We start from the raw sequence: 22,642 nt of genomic DNA on the forward strand, positions 1-22,642 counted from the left end.
GGTGCAGGCCGTGGAAAATGGCACAGCAGTCCTTCAAAAACCTAAAACAGAACCACCATACGATTCAACAGTTGCGCTTCAGGGTAGAGACACAAAGGAAGTGAAAACAGAGGTCTGACCTGTTGTACACCCGTCTTTATGGCAGTGTTACTCACAACAACCAAAACGTGGAAACAGCCCGCTGATGGATGGACGGATGAGCAAAATGTGGTCCGTGGGTACCATGGTACATTGTTCAGTTTTGGAAATTCTGGAACATGCTACAAAGTGGATGAAACCAAAGACATGCTTAGTGCAATAAGCCAGTCAGTAAAAGGTCAATATTATGTTGAGTCGCCTAGACAGCCAAGCTCCTAGAGGCAGAAAGAGCAGTGGTTGCCAGGGGCTGGGATTGGGGGAACAGGAGCGAAGTGTTGAATACGGGCAGAGTTTCAGTTTGAGGCGAGGACAAATGTCTGTGGATGGATGGCAGTGATGATTGCAGGACAAGGACGTGCTTAATGGAACAGATTTGTGTGCTTAAAAAGGATTAGGATGGAAAATATTACGTCTACTTTATCACAACAAAAAGTAAAGCAGTGTCAGTGAAAGTGCTCTGTTGGGTGTAATACTTGCACAAATGTCAGGTGGCATTATCCCTAATGGTCCGCCCCCCGCCTGCTCACCCACACTCCTGGGCATCTCTGAGATCCCAGTAACACCCGCTAAAGCGATTCCTTGAGCCCCCCTCCCCCCACGGAAGTACTGCTTCCTCCTTTACCCGCCGCGCTGCAGAGGCGTAGAGCGGGCCATCTTCCCTGAATGTGTCTTTTGAACTACGCCAGCCTGAACAGCTTTAACGTGACAGAACGTGGAGCGGGATGCGCAAAGCACAGTAGAGAGGTGTGTGCGCCGTGCGTTCTGGGTTTGTGCTTAGAATACAACGATGCTATTTTTAAAGCCAGCAAACGCTGGTTCCACCTGCTGGTTTCTTTGGGCGACCCGGTCTGTGTGCGCCTTCTCTACCTGCTTTGGAGTCAGCGTCCTCACTGTTTGTCCCTCCGACGGGCTGCACACGGGGGATGCCGCGAAAACAGAACCCACAGCACGTAGCCTGGGGGCCCGAAATCCGCGCCCCTCCCCGCTGCAGGAGCCGAGCGAAGCAATAAGGCCTAATAACTTCCCCCATGCTCCTAATTGCTTTCTTCTCCTGACAAAGAACCGCACCAGCAGCTCGGGCAGCCCTCAGGGAAATCTCAGCTTGTTATGAGGCTGGTGGGCAATCCTTTCATCACCGTGAAACGCTGGCAGTTTGTGTCAACAAATCCAATTTCAGTCAATCAATAGACATCCCGCCTCCCTGCCGTTCTCCTTGCTGGCGGGGCTGACACAGGACCACCCCCCACCCCCCAGCCAACCCCGCTCCTTCTATCCCTGCCCGAGGGGCCCTGCAGGAAGGACACCCGGCAGGGCGCCCAGGCAGCCCGCCAGGGGCACGGGTGGTGCCCCCATCAGGAGCTCAGCCAAGTGCCAGCTTCACGCAGGCGGACTTGCTGACCGCCCAGCCTTGGACGACCTCTTTGCCTCTTGTTTCTAAAGTGAGATAGGGACAGAGCTGGACAGTGGGGAGAGGAAGCGTTAGGATGCGCACAAGCCACTTAGCTGCCTCCGGCCTGCAGTAAGTAAAAAGCCAGAGGGGCCTTGATCCGCCAGGTCTTTAGCCGAACAGGGCAATAAACGGGAGCTACTGAGGGCTTTACAACCATCATTAGCACCTTCATCACCACCGCTGTCACCTTGAGGATTGGATGGAAAACAGCTCAGGAACCAGCCCGTGTGGCCCTCCTTCAGCTGCTAGTTAGGGAAGGTTCACTTTGCAGAGATGTTCAGGACGCCATCAGTGTTCGCAAGGAGAAACAGACAGACTGCAGTGTCCTCGTCCGGGGCTGGGCGTCTGCAGCTAGAGGGGCCTTATGGCGGCTGTCCCATCACACGGCAGAACAGCCGGCAGGAACCTGGTCCTGAGAGCTGGCCCAGTGGGGCCTGGCAGGGGAGCCCTGAGATCTCTGCGTCTTCCCTGGGGAGCTGGAGGGAGCAAAGGCCTCCCCACGAGGAGCCCTCCCCCTGTAGGGGAGACCCCAGGTTTTTAGGTCTTTGGGGACTAGAGGTCCTTGCTGGGCAACAAAGAGTTAATCCCACTCTGTTTCATTTTGTGCCAGGCGAGGTGGCTGTCACACCTCCTAGACTGGGGGTGACACGCCATTGCCTGAGCCCGTGAATTCCCGAGATGAGAAGCCTTCAGAACGAGGTGCAGGGATGGGAACCAACGAATCAAGCAGCTCAGGGCTTCCCACGAGGTCCAGGAGCCTGTCATTTCCAACTAACCGGGGAGATGGATGTCCCTCCAGCAGGAAACGGTTAGAAGAAGTAGCTGGACTGCATCTTGCTGGTGCCGCTGCTGCCACCGGTGTGTTTAATTGGGGAGGGAAAGAGAGTAACTAGAGGCCAGGTTTTCAGCCACAGGATACCCTGATATTGACAGACTTCCTGCCCCGAGGCAGGCGTGGTGAGAGGCCCTTCTGCATGGATTACTTCCTTTTATGTGGCACAATCACCCTGCAAGACAGGTATTTTTTTTAACATTGCTTTTGTTAAATGAGGATGCCAAGGCCCAGATGTCACCAGAGAGCTCGGGACCTGGCTCAGAGCAGGTGCCCACTAACAAGAGAGTGACCGGGGTCACAGTTGGCAGGGACAGTCAACTGCAAGCTCTAAAGGGCCAAGCTGCTCCTGATCGCGTTCTGTTCTTTCCCGACACGATTGTTCCTGGCAGGGAGGACTTCACCAGGAATAGGTTTTGGCTCCTGGGAAACAGTTCCAGGTGGGGAAAAAAAAGCTTTTTCTACGGTAATCTGCCTTTAGAAGAGCAGCCAGGCCGCTTCGTGCAGCCCGAGGGCAGGTCCCTCTGAGCACGACAGCAGTCCCGAATATTGGGAGGAGAGAGTCAAAGATACTGGATGAAGGAAAGACCCCATGCCAGTAAAATGTGAGTTATGTTCGCTATGACATTGCACTTTTCTCACGTGACAGGGAGTCCTCAAAATGTCTGCTGCTTTTCTAAAATTTTCATTATATTGACCATGAAAATAAACAATAAAAAAAGAAGAGACATCCCTGGAGGTCCAGGGGTTAAGACTCCGCATTTTCACTGCAGGGGCCGTGGGTTCAACCTCTGGTCGGGGACTAAGATCCCACATGACACATGGTGCAGCCACGATGATAAATAAATGAATAAAAATATTGGGACAATTGGCTATCTCCATCATAAATCCCTACTTTAGTACATTTCAAAAACAAGTCTTATATGGATTACAGATAGAAACAAAATCAAAACTAGGGAAGTATTAAAGAAAAGAGAAAAACCACAGAGCCAGGTATGTTGGGGAAAGTTTGAGACAGGCACACATGGAGGGAATATTCACAGCTCCTAAAAATTTAATTGCTGGAGAGAAACAGACATAGACATCCGGGTTTCCAAGCAGACTGCCCCTTGAGTTCCAAATGAGCATGTGAAACTACCTCGGAAGCCCTCAGTGATGTCCCCCAGATACACACAGCTCAGCATGCCTGAAACCAGACAAGCTGTTGGCCGTGCCCACCACGGCCTGCAGGCTCCTCTTGGGTTGGTGCGTCCCCGTCCCCACAGCCTCTCCAACGGGACCCGTGGAATTCCTGCCAGACTCCCCTCCCTGGTTCAGCAGGCGATTCGCTGCTCTGCTGTCCTCTTACCTCCGTCACTGCCCCTGGCATCTCTTTATTCTTCTGTGCCAGCTTCTAAACCAACCTTCCTGACTGCAGGCTCACCCTCCTCTACCCATCTGTGGGTCCTGGGCGACCTCTCCAGAGACCGAGCTTGACCACAGCACACCCCTCCTCACCACAGTCCATCACCCACCAGCACTGAGGAATCTGGAGCCTAAGCTCCTTGCGTGGTATAAGAACTTTTGCCTGGCCACCAGAGATGGACAACCTGGGCCTGCCTCCCGAGTCCTCCCGGTCTCGGTGAGGAGGCAGCACTGGGAGGCCCATCGTGTTGGCAGCTCGGCTAGGCCCGCTGTGTTGGTTTGCTCAGGCTGGCCGGCTTCTGGAGGCTGGGGTCCAAGGACACGGTGGCAGCAGGCCGGTCTCTCCTGAGGCCCCTCCTCGGGGAGCAGCCAGCCGCCTCTGGCTGCGTCTTCACATGCTCACCCCTTTGGACACTTGCTGTCCCTCTGTGTGTCCTCACCTCCCCTTCTCCTAAGGACATCAGCCAGACTGGATCAGCATGCATCCTAGCAAGCTCAGTTTAACTTCATTACCTCTTTAAAGATACTGTCATCAAATGCCATCATGTTCTGAGGTACAGAGGGCTAAGAGTTCAATGTAAAAGTTTAGAGGGGACAATTCAGCCCATAAATGCCGTGGTACCCACTGTGGGGTCAAACAACAACCTGGATACTGCTGTGAAGGTATTTTTTAGATGCAGATAAAATTGAAATCAGTGGGCTTTGAGCAAAACATAATACCCTCCATTATGTGGGTGGACCTCGTCCAATCAGTTGAGGGCTGTAAGAGAAGAGATTGAGTGCAGTGCCCTGAAGATGCGGGATTTCTGCCTCCAGACTGGCTTTGGACTCGAGTTGCAGCATCAGCTCTTTCTTAGATCTGCAGATTTCAGATTTTTCAGTCTTCATAATTGTGTGAGATAATTCTTTAAAACAAATATCTCTTTACAGATACATATATACCCGATTAGTTCTGTTTTTCTGGAGAACCCTGATTAACACAATCATAAACTCCAAAGTTACCCAATAACTTATAAAAACGTTTGTCCAGAGGAGGCAATCCAGGACTGATACCTGGTTTCCAAAGTCATCAGGGACCAGGTTTCTTTCATCTTCAGCTCCGTTCAGTTCAGTCGCTCAGTCATGTCCGACTCTTTGCGACCCCATGAATCACAGCACGCCAGGCCTCCCTGTCCATCACCAACTCCCGGAGTTCACTCAGACTCACGTCCATGGAGTCCATGATGCCATCCAGCCATTCATCCTCTGTCGTCCCCTTCTCCTCCTGCCCCCAATCCCTCCCAGCATCAGGGCCTTTCATCTCACTCCTCCCTAATCCTAGTGTGCTACCTCATGGGTCAAGCTGGCTGCTTGAGTTCCAGATATCACATCTCCATTCTAGCCAGCGAGAGAGGGGAAGGTACATACAGGGTACACTTCCCTTTACGAACACTTTCTTGAAGCTGAAGCTGAACTTCCTATTGGCCAGAGCTTACTCATATCTAGCTGTAAGGGAACTAGGAAGGTAGTCTTTATTCCAGAATATGTGCGCCCAGGTAAAATCAGAAGGTGTTGTATAATACTAGAAAGCAGGAGTGGATGTTGCCCTGCAACACAATACCACATCCGCAGCAAGTGCCAGATGATGGGTGCCAACACGAATGAGTCACTGAGAAATTAGGAGGAGCTTAATGTCAACCTGGGCTGCACAGTGGAAAGGGCTACGTTTGAAGGGAGGGTTAATCCGCTCAAGGAAGAAATTGCAGCACCCTTGCCCCAGGAGGAGCACGAAAAACCACCGTGGCAGCATGGCAACCCAGGAGCGTGTGATGTGAGGCCAGGGCTGGAAGGCAGGCGCTCTCTGCCACTGGCTCGCAAGCGGCAGCTGCCAGCTGACGATGGCCAGGCTGACAGGCTATGGGGGCCTACGGCCAAGGGCATCGCGACCTTTCCAGCACCCCTGGTCCTCGCTGAAGCTGCGGAAGGCTGGGGCTCAGGGGCGGGGCCAGGCAGCTGCAGCCATCTCCTCAGGCCCAGCCAGCCAATGAGCGGCCTCGCTGATGCTGTAATGCTCCAGCTCGGCATTTCATTGGCCGGCTGTCTTTCTGGGGCTCAAACTATTTCTTTTCTTTCTTTTTTTTTTTTTAGAAATTGAAAGTGGGCATAAACAAAATTACAGAGGAGAGGGGCTGACTTGAGCCCAGATGGGTGGACGGAGTGCAGTGTTGTTTGTGAGGACAGAAGGCTCTGCTCCCAGGCACTCACTTGACTTCTGGGTCAGGGGAGGGATTGCTTTCATATTATTTAGGTTCTGGTTTTATAGTTTTACAATTCACATTTCTTACTGTAGCATCGCTCAGAGCTTTTAATACACCAAAAGGCGCTGTGAAGCTTCACAGGGATATGCCTTTCTCACGCTTGGATGGTCTCAGAACCTTTTATTATTCCCAGAGCGTGGGGACTCAGCGTTCCACAGACAGGCTCTAGAAAAAGCTCCTGCTGGCCCGGGTCACTCCAGGAATGCTTGTCAGGCTCGCTTCAGGGGCCCCTCATACACATCTTGAGGCCTTCTTCTCAGTTAACTGAGGGTTAACACTATTTACTGGTTAATTGAGGGTTGTGATGTCACAGGAAATCAGCAGCTGCCCTGGTCACCCATGGTCCCAGCTGGAGGGGGAAGCCTCACTCTGCCTCCCAGCCTGCCCTTTGCACCCTGATGTGGACCCCAGGTGCCCAGGATCCCAGTCAGCCCACAGTGACCGAGGCCCTTCTCAGCACCTGCAGCCTTGGGTGAGAAGGTAGGTTCTGCCTTCAGAGTGTCTCAGGTGAGAAAACCCGGGGCAGAGAACAGAGCAGGTTGCTGCAATACAGCTGCAGGATATCAGGGTGTAAGTCACACCAGGTACGTGGCGGCTGGAAAGAAGGGAGCAACAACTTCTCTCTGGGCGGGTGGAGGGTGGGGAGACGGGGGAGGGAGGTGGCACCAAGGAGGAAGGCAGGAGAAGCTGGAGACACAAGTCAGCCCTTGAGCTTGTCAGATGAAACCCGCACACTGCTCAGGGGCCTCCAAAGTGTTCTTATCCCAGGGAAGCAGGCCTGGCGTCTGAGAACCAGGCTGTGGGACAAGGACCTGTCTCACCCTCACCCGGGGAGTTACTAATGCCGGTGCCTGCGCAGAGGGTCAGCAAGTCCAGGCCGCTGCAGGTGCCCCGGCCAAGCGCACCCCTGGCCTCCAGACTGCAGCTCCTACTTGAGGTCACAGAGAGTTTCGGTCAGGCAGTGGCCACGTGGTCAGAGGCCACCAGGCCCCCAGCCCCAAGCTGAGTTAAGCACATCGCATGGTGGGGGAGAAGGGTACGGGCACAGGCATTGCTAGCGTGTTGGGTATCCCCGCAGCTGCGGGTTGGGACTGAAGCAGTCAGAGAAGGTGGAATGCAGATGGGGCCACAAGGAGAGCGGGGAGAGAGTGGAGGAAGCAGGGAGAAGGCATCTGGCCCAGGGCCAGGGAGTGCCCTGTGATCGGAGGTGGGCTGGGCTTGCATCATGTTCCCAGCTCCCCCTTACTGCCTGCATGACCTTGGGCGTCATCTCCACTCCTGACCAGCTCATTTACGTGCAAGAGGAGGTGGAGAGGTTAGCGGTGATCCCAGTGCCCCTCCTCCTCAGAGTCACAGCATCCTCTTTTCTGGATGGTCCTGTACCAACTGCAGCCACTGACCAGGATTGGGCAGCCGGGTGCAGATGGCACGGTAGTGCTGGCGGAGGGGGCAGGGTGACTCCAGAGGGGTGCAGCTGCCCGCCAGTTGTCCGCCTCCTACCTGCTGAGCCCCCAGGACCCAGGGAATAGTGGAGTGGCCTCCTCTGATGCCCAGACAGTCCTGCAGCAGCTTCTGCAGGTGTCCCCCCACCCCCCACCGGCAGCAGGCTGTGAGTTCAGAAGGAAAATGAGCTCCCTGCCCTCGAGGTGAAGCCAGGCTGCAGCGTCAGCCCAGGACAGCGGCCGGCTGCTTCCTCCAGGCGTGGGCAGGTCTGGAGGAAACCTCAACCATTCCTCTGCCCCACGGAATCTGAGTAGAAGCACCAAGAGCATCCTTTGCTCCTCGTTTGATATGGTGCCCTTTCTTGCAGTTGTTTCCAAACTGGGTTTAGCTAAGAATCCTTTCTTTAGATGCAGTTTTATGCAGAAGTGTAAACAACACATTATTCAATAATTATTTATTGAAATAAGGACGCCTTAAGTGCAGGTGCCTTCCTGGTGGCTCAGAGGGTAAAGCGTCCGCCTGCAATGTGGGAGACCTGGGTTCAATCCCTGGGTCAGGAAGATCCCCTGGAGAAGGAAATGGCAACCCACTCCAGTATTGTTGCCTGGAGAATCCCATGGACGGAGGAGCCTGGAGGGCTACAGTCCACAGGGTCACAAAAAGTCGGACACGACTGAGAGACTTCACTTTCAGTTTAAGTGCAGGTATTGAGAACGGGGTCCCCATTGAGGTCACAAACAGCCTTGCTCCCTGCCACAGAAGCCCCCCAGGTGACTGGAGGTACAGCCATGTACACACCTGCTCTTGGTCCTCAGTGAAGAGACCTCCACGTTTGAGGGCAATCAGGAGTTCCCAAGCAAGGGCAGACCCAGTCAAAGCCAAGGAGACAGTACATTGCGGCAGAAGGCAGAGGAAGGGCTCCATGTGGTCAGCGTAGCACTGAGACACCCCCCGGGCAGACAGTGTGATCTGAACACAGATCTTGGGAAATTCCTATTCTTCGATCCAGCAGCTCCCCATCCACAATGTGGTAGACTTGCTGAGAAAAGCAAGTCTAACTCAGCCGACAGAGGCCCTCTCTGCTGATTCCAATTTCGTTTGCAGAGAACCTGGCTGCCCATGGGCTGAGCCCCACTCTCAGAACCCTTTAAAGGCCAAGTGTGTGCTGATGAGATGCCGTGAACTTCTCTGAGTCCCCGCACGGCTCAGGGATTCTATTTCACACCAAAGTCTGCGTCAGTGATGTTTTGATTTGTGAATGTGAAAACTGAGGTGGAGGTGAATACTGATGTACCCCAATGCCCCTCTCGGCTACTTAATTCAACAGGGCCTGGGATTCTGGAGATTCTTACGCTCCAGTTTACCTGAAATTTCAAGTGGTTCCCCAGAAGCTGGCCTGAGATGAGGAGGGCGTGACAGTGACTCATCGGGCAGAGGAGGGGAAGCATGAAACAGAGATGGAGGCGGAAGAAGGTGCAGACAGCATGGCCCTGGGCTCGCAGGTGACCGGCTCACCCACCCAAGGGTGGAGCAGGAGCCCTCCACCTGCCTGTTGGGAGTGAAGGGCTGTCTCAGATGGAGGAGCATCCCAGGTGCTTCCTGCTCTCCAGACACCTGCCGTGTCCTTGACTGTGCTTGGTACCTCGGAGAAGATAGAAGCCACCATATCTCACCGTTCCATCAGCAGTGGGGTCTGATTTTTTGACATCCCAGACCAGCCTTTAAGGGTCATCATCTCCTAGAGCTGGCTCCCTGGGGTAATGACAGGGACCATCAATGAACCATCACAGGCCATAGTTACTCTGAAAATGACCACCTTTTCAGTAACTGTGCTACTGATAACAGCAACGACAAGGACCGGCCTGATGCCCAGCACGTGTATTTTTCTCTTCCTGGCACACAGCAGTTTTCTATTCCAGCTCCCTTGGATCTCAGGAGGTCCTAGTTCACAGCAAGGAATTTGTGTCTGGGTCTAGATAGTGAAAGCAGATATGACGTTCCCTTAGATACCTTCAGGCTTCACTGATAGCTCAGCTGGTAAAGAATCCACCTGCAAGGCCGAAGACCCCAGTTTGATTCCTGGGTCAGGAAGATCCACTGGAGAAGGGATAGGTTACCCACCCCAGTATTCTTGGGCTTCCCTTGTGGCTCAGCTGGTAAAGAATCTGCCTGCAATGCGGGAGACCTGGGTTTGATCCCTGGGTTGGGAAGATCCCCTGGATCTTGAAGATCCTGGTGCCACAGAATGGAAGGACCTGAGGAATCCTTGAGTCCTTGGGTCGCGGGAGAGCTGGCTGACCAGAATCATCTCTGCTGGACTCTGTGTTAGTGAGAAATAAATGTTTATTAAGGAGAGGTGGTGGTGCTGTTTCAGTTGCTAAGTCGTGAACGACTCTTGCTACCCCATGGACTGTAGCCTGCCAGGCTCCTCTGTCCCAGGGATGTTCTAGGCAAGAATACTGGAGTGGGCTGCCGTTTCCTTCTCCAGGGGATCTTTCCAGCCCAGAGATGGAACCTGCGTCTCCTTCATTGCAGGCGGTCTCCTGCATTGCAGGCACGGGGATGCTCAACTTGTTGGCAGTTAGCTTGCCCTCTCACAGTGAACAGTGATAACTGCAGAAGCAGCAGCCCGTTGGGTAGTTATCACTATTTTCATTTTGTAGGTGAGAAAATTGAGGCTCAGAATGGTTCAGCAGTTAGCAAGTGGCAGAGCTGGGACTCAAGTCTGTTTTTAGGCCCTCTCCTGGGCTCACTGTTATGTAAAGCTTAGTGTGGACTTTGACGCGTTCCCACTTGCAGGCATTGGTGGCACAGAGGGGAGGAGGATTCCCTGGGTCCCTTGGGTGGAATCTGGGTTGGGGAGGGAGGACACAAAACAGGGAGGCCCCCCCCCCCGGCATCAGAAGCTGAGTTCTGGGCACTCCACAACTTTGCTAAGGGCTTCCCCCATCTGCTCATATTGGGTCTGGTCCCCAGTGTTCTCATTCTGATAAACCTGTTTCTTCATTATACACTGGGTTTCCCTGATAGTTCAGTTGGTAAAGAATCTGCCTGCAACGCAGGAGAGCCCGGTTCGATTCCTGGGTCGGGAAGATCCCCTGGAGAAGGGAAAGGCTACCCACTCCAGTGTTCTGCTCTGGAGAATTCCATGGACTGAATAGAGTCGGACACGACTGACTACACTCATTTGTCTCTTGTGACTCCAGTGCCTACTTGCTCCTGAAAAGAAGAAATGAGATGCTCAAGGGGGCAAACCCTGAATCCCCAAGTCTGTGCCCTCAACTCCAAGCAGAGGAAGCAGGAACCTCTTGTTGGTGGCCTTCTGTTCTGCCTTAGCAACAGAATCTGATCTTGTTCATCCTCATTCAAGTCCTCTGGGGAAATCTAGGCCATCGCCTTTACCAGGGGTGAGAGTCCATGGCCTTGGCTGGAAGGCCAATGTGTTGGAAGGATCTGTCCCGACAAATGATTTGTTCAGGCTTGGGTGTGGGGTGCCGTTTTGACCAATGGACCTAAGCAGGAAATCCACTGAGGAAGCCTTTGGGTTCGGAGTCTGTGTATTGTTCCTAAAAGCAGTCTTCTTGGGTCCATCAGGAGAACAATCAGTGAGGACAATCCAAAATATTTTGGATGTCAGAGTAGAAAGATGAAAATAACCTCGGTCGTTGAGACATTGGTGAGCTGGTGCGTTAACCAACCCCAGAGCGGCTGTCCGTCTGGACTCACTACGTGAGATGATAAACCACTTCGCTGCTGAGATGATGGCGAATCAGGGTTTCTGCCGCTTGCACCCATCTGCACCTCAGTGGATTCAGCTGATGTCTTGTCGTAGACTCCATCCAGGAGAGCACATGTGAGCTTCTGACTCTTTCAGTCTCTGGCTCAGTGGGCTTTGGGAGAGACTGTTAGCTTACACGCCCAACCCTCATCTGCAATGAACTCCCAGCCACGTCCCTTACTCAGGCATCCACTCATCTTTCCCCCACCTGGTAAACAGAGTCTCTGCTGAATTACAGCACGACAGGCCCTCCAGTCTGCACCTGGTCACCCAGCCATCCATTCCTGTGGTTGTGAGCACGAGAAGGATGTTGAAAACCGTGAGTCCTGACAACGGTGTGTACATGGCCGGTGACTGTTTCCTTGGGTTTCCAAAGGTAAGGAACAGGAAGGAAGAGAAAATAGGCTCATTTTTTCTAACATTGATTAATTCACACAAGGTCACATTTTACAGCATTTTAATTAACTTTCACTGAGTTCATGTTCAAAATGGGGAAAACGGTTTATTAACATAAGTCACAAGAACCCTAGGTATAACAGCATGGGGTATTTAAATAGGATAGGAAATTGGAAATCTTTCCCTTCTGCTCTGATGCGGGGAGGGGTTTTGTGAACTCCTAACTTTTCTCAAATATATCCTCTTTGCAAATGATGGAAAGAAATACACTCACAGGCAGCGACTCCTCCAGGAAGCCCTTCCCGAGGTTTCTCACCCCGATGGTCCCCCTCCTCAGCCACTGGGTAGGACCCCTTCCTTGTTAACACCCCAGAAACCTCTGTCTCACAACCACTACGTTATCCTGATATTAATTATTTACTTTTTACTTCTCCCACAATACTGTGAGATTTTTGAGGGTAAAACTTTGTCTTTGGGCAGGATGCCTGACATAGCGTAGGTGGAGGGGCTGGTGGGGCACAGCTGGGGGCCACCCTCTGACATGGGGCCTCGGGGTGAGTTTGGGTCCGTGCGCTTCACACCCCTAGATATACAGGAGCAGGGCCCTAAAGCTGCCCAGTGGCACACCTGTGCTAATCTGGACCGAGGAGGGGCGTGGTTGCTGCCAGAGATATTTCTGTTCCATATTTTGGCTCTTCGGTTTGTCCCCAAATTAAGCAAAAGCATTCCTCTTGGCTGGGCTGACACTGATTCTCCAGGCACCTGCCCATCTAAGGAGGCCTCCACCCTTGTTCATGTCTCGGATGAAGCTTCATCCCAGGCGTTCTCATTGAGCGTGTCATTGCGCCTGGTTACACATCCCATCACCGCAGGACCTCGCACCCTCCTTGGTCCTGTTGTGTCCTTTCCTCCGCCCACTAGCCCACTGTCCTCTTCATTCCAGCCCCCAACGGGATGACCATGCCTGTCCCCACTTGGCAAACTAGCGTGAAATGAACTGGAGGAAAAAGCGACTGTCTTATGGTGTTTCAAGAGGAGGCTTTGTAGCTGGAAAAGTTTGAGGCTGAATTTCCCCCACACTTAGATTAACCTCCGTGTTGAAATTTGTAAGTACTTGTGTGACTTACTTCTGAGAAAATCTGATATTCAGGTTCCTAAATGTAGAGTCAAACACTCCTCATACCACAAAAGGATTCTCCCGTTTTCAAAAGAACTGTTCTCATAGCACTCTTGCAAATCAATAATAGTAGAACAGACAGCTGAACCAAAATGAACAAAACATTTGATCAAGCTTTTCTTCTAAAAGTTTATCTAAGTGGCTGATAGCATAGAAGAGTATGCTCCACTGCATTAGTCATCAGGCAAACACAAATTAAAAGCATAATCTAATGTCAACAGACACCCACCTGCATGACTGAAACGTAAGGCACAGGGAATAGCAAGTGTTGATGGAGACACAGAGCGACTGAGATTCCCATTCACTGCTCGTGAGATGGGGAATTGGTGTAGCCTCTGCAGAAAACTGACAGCATTTTTAAAACTGTGAATATGCCTAACCTCTGACTCAGATTCCACCCAACAGAAGTGCATGCGTCTATCCACTGACACACAGATTAGGATGTGCCGATGAGCACTATTTGTTGTAGATAAACCTGGTCATTATACAAATGCCAGTCAGTGGCTGATACACAGTGACATCGTCGCATGATGGAGTGTTCCACAGCAATGAAAATTAACCCACAACTACATGCAACAACGTGGATGAAATTTACGAACACAAGGCAAGCCAAAGAAGGCAGACACAAAGAGCACAGATCATATGAATCCTTCCAGATAAAGTGAAACCTCGCCACGTTAACCTATGCTCCTAGAAGTCAGGACAGAGGTTGTCCTAAGGGGATAAGTGAATGGAGGGTTCAAGGAGGGGTCTTCATAGGTGTGCTCAGTTCCGTTCAGTTCAGTTGCTCAGTCATGTCAGACTCTTTGTGACCCCATGAATCGCAGCACGCCAGGCCTCCCTGTCCAACACCAACTCCCAGAGTTCACTCAGACTCATGTCCATTGAGTCGGTGATGCCATCCAGCCATCTCATCCTCTGTCCCCTTCTCCTCCTGCCCCCAATCCCTCCCAGCATCAGAGTCTTTTCCAATGAGTCAGCTCTTCGCATGAGGTGGCCACAGTACTGGAGTTTCAGCTTTAGCATCATTCCTTCCAAAGAAATCCCAGGGCTGATCTCCTTCAGAATGGACTGGTTGGATCTCCTTGCAGTCCAAGGGACCCTCAAGAGTCTTCTCCAACACCACAGTTCAAAAGCAGCAATTCTTCGGCGCTCAGCCTTCTTCACAGTCCAACTCTCACATCCATACATGACCGCTGGAAAAACCATAGCCTTGACTAGACGGACCTTTGTTGGCAAAGTCACGTCTCTGCTTTTCAATGCGCAGATGTGCTCAGTTTGTGATGTGTGAGCTTCTCAGGACGTATATGTGCGCACTCAGTCGTGTCTGACTCTCTGGGACCCCGTGGACTGTGGCCCGCCAGGCTCTTCTGTCCATGGGATTCTCTAGGCAAGAACACTGGAGTGGGCTGCCACTTCCTTCCCCAGGGGATCTTCCCGACCCAGGGATCAAACCTAAATCTCTTGCATCTCCTGCCTTGGCAGGTAGATTCTTTACCACTGCACCACTTGGGAAGCTCTTGATTAAACTTTAATTAAAAAAAAAAAAAACCCTTTCTTGGAGTATGATTCAATTTATAACATTTCCATGTCATATGGAACTTTCTAGAATCACGTTTCATCCAGAGTGAAATGCACCCCGGATATGCAGTTGCTTCAAGTGTCGTTCCTCCCACCTTTTGGTCACTTATTCACTGTCCCTGCAGGACAGGGAATGAGCCAGGATTCAGGGAGCGCTTCTGTCTGGGGGCCTGGGATCCTGTGCTTCTCGTATCACCCGTGATACAAGATGGCACGTCCATGGTGTGTTCTCAGGCTGGGCTTCACACTCTCCTTCCTCTCCACCCCACCCCTTCCTCAATGCGCAGCTGACCAGGAGATTCGTCAGAAGATACAGTGCTGAGTTGCAGAGGATTCCTTATTCCTCTGACTAGGTCATGGAACAAGTTCTGAGACTGGTGCCCATCCTGTAGGAAGCGGGCATTTATTATGTGCCTGGAGTCACCTCCACACGCTCCCTCAGCCACACCCAGAAGGAAACTGAGACGCGTCACTCAAAAGGCCTCACCTGTGATGCCTGGCCTCCGGATCCAGCTGGCCTCCGGCACCAGCACCCTGCCTGCTGTTTCCCAGAGAAGCCTGGCTCTGGGGTTTCCTTGCCCTGACTGGCTCCCTTCCTTGTGCAAGTAACGACAGACCGCTGCCAGCCCGCCACCTGTGGGGAGCTCTGTTCTCATCCCCTCCACCGCAGGGCCTGGGATGACTCTCAGGACACGCCTACACCTGCTAGAGGCCCCATCTCTCCCCAGATCCCAGGGGGGGCCTGAGAGCGGCTCGCCAAGCTCCAGGCCTGCTTGTTCTCTCTCTGCGGGAGAGAGAGGAAGCCCCAGAGCTTGGTCTGCCTCTTTGCAGTGGGTGGAGCAGGCAGCCAGCCGTCCCTGTCCCTGGGGAGGGTCTGCTCTGGGTGCCCGGCCTGCAGATGCTGCCCGGGTCACAGCCCACGCTGGCCGTCCACATCCCCCGGGCATCCTGATGGCAGGGTCCACGGCACAGCCCGGCTGTCCAGAGTGTCTGCCCTGCCGGTCACAGCACCACCTCTGCAGACGTAAAGCCGCCCTGGAATGTGCCGGGGAGGCTTGGTCCTGCCTGGGTATGTGATCACAGCTCAGCTTCAGGGAACGAGCCACTGGCCCTCAGCTCACCCCAAATCCTTCGCTTCAGCCTCGAGCTGGAATTTCCCCCAGGCTTGCTCGTCCAGACCCTGGGGGAGCACACTGACCTCCCCCCAGTGCCCGGTGTTGTCATGGAAACAGCAGACTGGCACGTCTGAGGGGAGCATGGACACCCGTGATCTCTGTGCCCAGGGCTCCCCCCCCTTTACCCCATGACAACTTTCTGCACTTGGCACTCCTGCCTCATCCTTGGAAGAAAAACTCCCGTGGGATCCCAGCAGGAGTCACAGAGTTTCAGCTCAAATGGCCAGAATCTCAGAGGCATCCGCTGCTCATTTTACCAAAACAAGCCCAGAGACGCTCAGTGACCGGCCCAGGGTTGCACAGTCCAGGGTTTGGTCTGAGTGGTCCTGACGTGTCCCCTCGTGGATCTGGGAGATGGAGCTCAGGGCCTGCTAGCCCAGGACTCTCGGGGACCAGAGACCCCTCCCAAGCCCCACCTCCTCCCCCCGCCGGGGGCCCGCTGGGCCCCTGCTGTCCACACAGCCCTAATCATCCAGGGCCTGTTTCTCAGCTCAGGAAGACTGGCCTCTCTACCAGCCCCACCCAGTGGGCCTGGGTTAGGAAGTGGCTCCAGCAAGGGCCACCAACAGAGCAGGTGGGACCAGGGGCTCAGCTCCTCCTGGAGGCGCACAGCCCGGGGAAGTGTCGTTCAAACCACAGGGACAACAAGCTCAGGAGGTCACCACTGCAGCCAGCAAAGCCCGCCCTTCACCAACCAGCAGCCTCCCTGGGTGGCGGGCTCCCCACAGCCCGGCCCCCAGGGAGGCGAGTGGGCCATGAACCAGTGGGAGAGGTCTCGTCTCAGAAGGAGATTCAAGGCGGGCCCAGGAGAGGGGTGGTCCATGTGGAGGGTACTTACGGTCCAATCCAAACCTGTCCATCCTAGAGTAAATCAACCCTGAATATTCATTGGAAGGACTGATGCTAAAGCTGAAACTCCAATACTTTGGCCACCTGACGGGAAGAGCTGACTCATTTGAAAAGACCCAGATTCTGGGCAAGATTGAAGGCGGGAGGAGAAGGGGAACACAGAGGATGAGATGGTTGGATGGAATCACCGACTCAATGGACATGAGTGTGAGCAAGCCTCGGGAGACGGTGGAGGACGGGGAGTCTGGCGTGCTGCAGTCCATGGGGTCACAAGAAGTCGGACACGACTGAGCGACTGAACAATGACAACAGTTTTAGGAAGCAAATACAAATATTATCCAGCCTCAAGTGAAGCCAGGCAGGCCTGTGAATCAGCTCAGAGAAATTCTCATGACAAACTCGGGTACCAGTCCCACCCTTCAAACTGGGGCTCAGAGCACCCTCCCCAGCACCCCAGCTCAGGGCCTCCAGCCACAGAGCTCCCCCCACCCCACGCAGGACCGGGCCCCACACCTAGGATGTGCCCAAACACTGTAGCTGTTAAATCGCCCTGACAGCGCAGTGAGCCCACCCGTGGGAAACTGAGGCCTGGGACGCAGCCACAAAGCTGGTGAGAGGCCGCATCCAGGGTCTGAGCCTCCCAGCCGAGGCTTGGACCGTGGGGTTCTGACGGCTGAGCGGAACCTCAGCCCGGGCCCCCTGCATGTCCTGAGTGGTGCTGATGGAACCCCAGAGCCCGCTTCCGGCCCAGCAGCCCTGGTCCGCCGCCCCCACCCCCGTCCTCAGCCGTTTCAGCAGCTTCGCTGTGCTCCTTTCAGGTTTTTTATTTTTTTCCCCTCCTTTTTTTTTTTTTTTTTTGCTCCCTCTGAGAGGCAAACGTTCAAACAAAGATGTAATGCTGGAATGAGGCATTAATTTCAATAGTCACTTAAAAGAAATTGCCGGGGAAATATCTCATTTTCCCATTAAGAGCCGTGGAGCCCAGGCCTCTGGCGGTTCTGCCCCACACCCACTCCAGGCCCCGACAGCCCTCTGCCCTCTCCCCTCCCAGCATCGCAGTATAACCTGCAGGCGATTTCTCACTCCCTGCCCTGGAAGGACGCCCTGGGCTCCATGTGGCTCCCGTCAGCAAATGCCCAACAGGCAGGCTCCTCTGGGGAAGCCTCTCTGGAGGGGGTCCCCCGGCAGACAGACGGGGTACTTTCCTGGGAGCGCAGAGCAGGTGCTAACTGTCTTCACATCTTGGGGACCACTCAGGGTGGGGGGTATTGGGGGCGACAGCGGGCACACAGCCAGGCTCCCCAGAGGTCCCTCCTTGAAGGTGGGAAGTGGCTGGGGTCAGAAAAGGGTTTCCAGCCTCCCCGAGGCCCCCACACCACAGGGCCCGGAGGAGGACACACCTTCCCAGGCCCTTGCCTGGGCAGCGGGTGACCTGTGAGCCCGAGGTTGACAGGTGTGGTTGACCCGAGAGAAGGATGGTGTGTCTTTCTCTCCAAACCAGGAGGGATGTCTGGAGCCCTCCTCCTGCCACCCTGCAGGCCAAGGACTGCCTGAGGCAGAACCAGAGGCTGAGAAGGGGGTCTGGGCCTCCCTCAGCCTCCCGTCTCCCCATGCGATGACCACTGACCCCTCACTCCCCGGGCACCCAGCTCCCCCCCCGGCTCTATACCTGCAGGCCCCGCTCTCCGCGGTCAGCTAACCTTCCGTCAACAAACACTTGTGAGGCACTCCACCCAGGGCTCTCTCTCTCTTACAAAGAGCAATTAGTATTTAACAAACTTATTTACACCTATTTTTAATGCTATATAGGGGCTTCCCTTATAGCACAGTTGGTAAAGAATCTGGCTGTAATGCAGGGGACCTGGGTTCAATTCCTGGGTCAGGAAGATCCCCTGGAGAAGGGAATGGCAACTCACTCCAGTGTTCTTGCCTGGAGAATCCCACGGACAGAGGAGCCTGGTGGACTACAGTCCATGGGGTCACAAGCATCAGACACGGCGAGACTAAACCGCCATCACCATCCATGTTATATAAAAATTGTTATGATTAGAAATTAGAGCTGAGGGCTGTGGCGCCCTCCGGCACGTGACCCGTGTCCACAGGCTTGAGTCCATCTACTGCGTGTGGAGACCACGTGGGACCCACCACAGCCCCGGTTACAGAGGAAGGGCTGAAGCCTGGAGACTCGGTCCTGTCTCCTGAGGTCCCACAGCCGAGCTCTAAGGATCTGAACCTAGTTTCTCTCCGCCCCAGGGCCCGAACGCTTGACCTGGTGGCCTGGACTAGGCATCCAGCCCTCAAGACTCAAGGGAGTCCATCTCCAGGGAGGGCGCCTGAAGCCTGGCAGGAGGGTCCTTGGGGCCGGGGAACCCACAAGGCCCGTGTGGATGCAGGGCTGTGGGCCCCGGCGGCCTCGTCTAGGTCTCACCTGAATGAGGAGAGAAGAGGGGACCACGGCCGCTATGGAGAACAGGACGAAGGGGCCGCAAAAAGTCAAGGATGGAGCTTTTACACGTTAACACAAATGCCTGTTCCCTGTGCACAGTGAGGTCGAACAAACCTAAAGGGGGTTTGGAGCAGAGAAAGGTTTATTGCAGGACCGTGCAAGGAGACAGGTGGCCCAAACCCTAAAAGGACCCAAACTCCCCGAAGGGTTTCGGGAAAGCACTTCTAGAAGCCAGGGGCGGGGTCGCATCGCGGGCTCTGTAACCGTCTCACACACACGTCTCTGGCCGGCTGACGGGACGTAGCAGGTGGGGTCACAGGTGGGGTCACAGGTGGGGTCACAGGTGGGGTCACAGGGTGAACTGTGCCAGTCCTCAGGCTCCAGGACACCTGGGGCTCTGTGCTTAAGGTCATCAAGTAGTTAGCATCTTCCATTTGGTGAGGGGGCTACATCTGCAAAACCGCTCAGGAAATGTGTCTCAAATGCTATAGTCTGGGTACTTCAGAGAGGCACTCAGGCAGAGGACGTGGGGAGGGTCTGCCCCACCCCTCCCCAAAGGCCCATGGGGTCCTGCTTGGTTACAATGGAACATTATTCAGCCTTGAAAATGGGGGACCGCTCCCATTTGCAATAACTTGGATGAACCTGGAGGACCTCACACTTAGGGAAAAAAGCAGACGCAGAAACCCAAAGAGAGTGGTACTTTTAGGCACGTGGGCTCTGACACAGCCCAACTTACAGAGGCAAAGAAGCTTGGGAAGGGGGGCTGGTAAAGGGACAACACTTCATTTATGCCGGATGAGCAGGTTCTGTGGATGCAGAGGACAGCGTGGTGGCCTTGGGTGACACAGTGCCACACTGCATGCTTGAAGTGTCCCGAGAGGGTAGGTCTCAAGTATCCTCATCCAAGGAAGCAAAGCAAAGGAAATGGTGGCCGAGGCCAGGCCATGCGTATGTTAGCTCATTTACTTGTGTGGATAGCTTGTGTGTTCTGTGTGTGGTCAGTCGCCTCAGTGTGTCTGACTCTTTGTGACCCCATGGACTGTAGCCCTCCAGGCTCCTCTGTCCATGGGATTCTCCAGGCAAGACCATTGGAGTGGGTTGCCATGCCCTCCTCCAGGGGGTCTTTCTGACCCAGGGATGGAACCCCAGTCTCCTGCATTGGCAGGCTGATTCTTTAGCACTGAGCCATCTGGGAAGCCCAGTCAGTCCTGGGGATGAATCTAAACCGGAGGAGATGGCCCGGGAGCAAAGCCCCCAGGCTCCCCTTTGACTCTTGGGCATGCCTTCCGCCGCAGCCCCATGAGAGGGGCGGCCGGAGCGAAGCCCATGAGCACACAGACATTGCTTTGCTTTGCCTCTTCTTTCGGCATCTTCCCAGGTTTCTTTTTTTCCCCACAAGTGCCTATAAGTCTCTTTGGCAACTTAGAAAGCAGAGTAGACCCAGAAAAACTCCCCAGGAGCAGCAGGGATTTATTTTTGGCCTGAATAGCACAGTGGAGGTGTGCTGTCTCCAAGTCAAGGCCGTTTCTCACGACCCACACCAGGCCCCTGGGCCCCAGGCTGCTGCCCCCAGTGGGGAAGTCACGCGCCCCCTCCTGAAGGAGCAGCACTGGGGGGTCAGAGCCGCTCACCAGCTGGACTGACCTCTGACCCCGCCCGGAGTGGCCCGGGGACTGTGGCCTGGGATAGAGCATTTCTGAGAGCACTCCGGGGCAGGCAGTCTCAGGACTGTGCCCCCCGGGAGAACTGCTTTCCAGCTAGCGCCAAATCAAAGCCGCATTTCGGTGGGGCCTGGGGGACGGGGGGAGCTATGGGGCTGTGATGATGGAGAAGGGATGCGGGGACGCGGCCCGGCGGGGAAGGGTGGCTGCTTGGCCTGGACTGCTCCCAGGGAACCGGAGCCCTGTGCTCTCTCCCGCCCTCCCCCAGAGCGGGTTTCGAGGACGCCACCCCAGTGCCAGCCTGGATTGCAAAGACCTTAGTTAGGGGAGCGGGTGCTGGCCTAGACGCCCCTAGTGACCCGTGCTCTCTGCCAGCCGCCTGCAGCGGCCTTTCGCCCCTGCCTTCTTTGCTGCCCACCCGACCTCCACCCCGGCGGAAGGCTCTCAGCCCCCAGTTGAGAGCTTCTCATCCTCCTGGCACCTTCAGCCCAAAGTTGCATAAGCTTTTGCTCTCCCCGCCACCCTCCCGTCCCGGCTTGGCCTGCCGGCTCCGCTCCAGCCACTGTGAGGACGGGAGGAATTCGTCTGCAGAGGACAAGCTCAAGTCTCTGGTGGGAAACAAATGCATGTACCGCAGTAAATGGGAGCAGCTCAAAAAAAAAAAAAGAGCACAAAATCCATTGGGGACCCCGTTGCCATAGGAACTGGTGTTACAGCTTGCTTCCGATAATTAATGGAGGGCTTTGCTATTACAGTCTTCTTGAAACTTCGCTCTCCCCGGCGCTGCACTGCAGCATGAGGCAGCCTCCCCATTCATAAATATTTCATCACCCTGGACATCGTGAGGCCGCTCTGCTGAGTCCCAGGTCCCGGCTTCTCTCAGCTTCTCTCTCTCCCTCCGCCTCCTGCGTCTGTTTGCCTGCCCGGCGTCCTCTGCCTCTAAACCTGGAGGGGCAGCTTTCCTGCCCTGGTTTTCAGAGCCCGGCTTCCACGTCCTGGGCCTGGTCTTCCTTCCTCAGGGTCTCTGGCCTCCCTCCCCGGCGGCATTGGTCACTGGGGCCCTGCGGCTGTCTTGCTTTCTCCCCAAGGCCGCCCTGGGGCTCTGGCCCTGCCATGAGTTAGCCAAGCTCAGGTTTCTGCTCAGTGCAGAGTCTGCCTGCCCTGCAGGGTTCGAGAGAGAGACCCCTGCCCCCAGCCCTGCTGGCCCAATATGCTCAGATGTTGGTCCCCTGAGTGGGGGTGCTGGCCCGGTTTTCATCTGGATGAAATAACATCTGAGGGTTTTTCTCCTCCTGGCTGCCCTGGAGGCAGGGGAACTCTCTGGAAGGCGTGGCACAGGGGAGGGCCCTTCACAGGCAGGTGGGGGAGAGGCGGGCCCCCTCCCAGGGACCCCGCAGGGTACTGCTGACCGGAGGAGTCCGGGCTGGAGTCAGGCACAGCGGGGTCCAATCACGCGCATCACGGGCGGAGACCAGGCTCAGGGTCACCGTCCCCTCCGTCCTGTGCACCCTGCGAGGGTCAGGGCCCCGTTAGCAGATGCCTTCCGCTCCACGAGCCCTGCTCTGGAGGAGGCGCTGTGCTGGGTGGACGGGGCCCTGTTCCCCCGGTTCAGGCAGCCACGAGAGGAGACGGAGCCGTCCCAGCAGTGACCGAGGGGTGCTCCCAGGCCCCCAGGGCTCTAGACTTGGCCCCTCCTGCAGAGGATAAGCCCAGCCCTGTCACCGCCTGTCTCTGCCCCTCTGCCCTCAGAACCGCCCTGGGAGCCTTGATCTTGGAGAGCTCCTGCCCTCCAGGCCCAATTTCCACACCTGCCATGCGTCCCTGGTAAACGAGCCATGCCCTTGTCTGCTCCGAACCTCCCCTAACAGGGACCCAGCTGGTCACGCTAGTGACAGTGCCTGGGAGGGGAGCCGAGGTCCCCCCGGAGGCGGAGCCGTCTAGCCCTGCAGGGCGTTCACCCTGCGCAAGGCACGGAGGGCTCTGCACATGGGCGCAGGGGGCGGCTCGGAGGG

At 55.0% G+C, this 22,642-nt stretch overlaps 1 pseudogene; it reads left to right on the top strand.

Annotated features, from left to right (window-relative positions):
* LOC138425190 (lymphokine-activated killer T-cell-originated protein kinase pseudogene) overlaps window positions 1-21,132 on the top strand; it is a 33,387-nt pseudogene extending 12,255 nt beyond the window's left edge.
* The last annotated feature ends 1,510 nt before the right edge of the window (window positions 21,133-22,642 follow it).

This window comes from Ovis canadensis, chromosome 20 (assembly GCF_042477335.2).
Source record: "Ovis canadensis isolate MfBH-ARS-UI-01 breed Bighorn chromosome 20, ARS-UI_OviCan_v2, whole genome shotgun sequence".
NCBI lineage: Eukaryota > Metazoa > Chordata > Mammalia > Artiodactyla > Bovidae > Ovis > Ovis canadensis.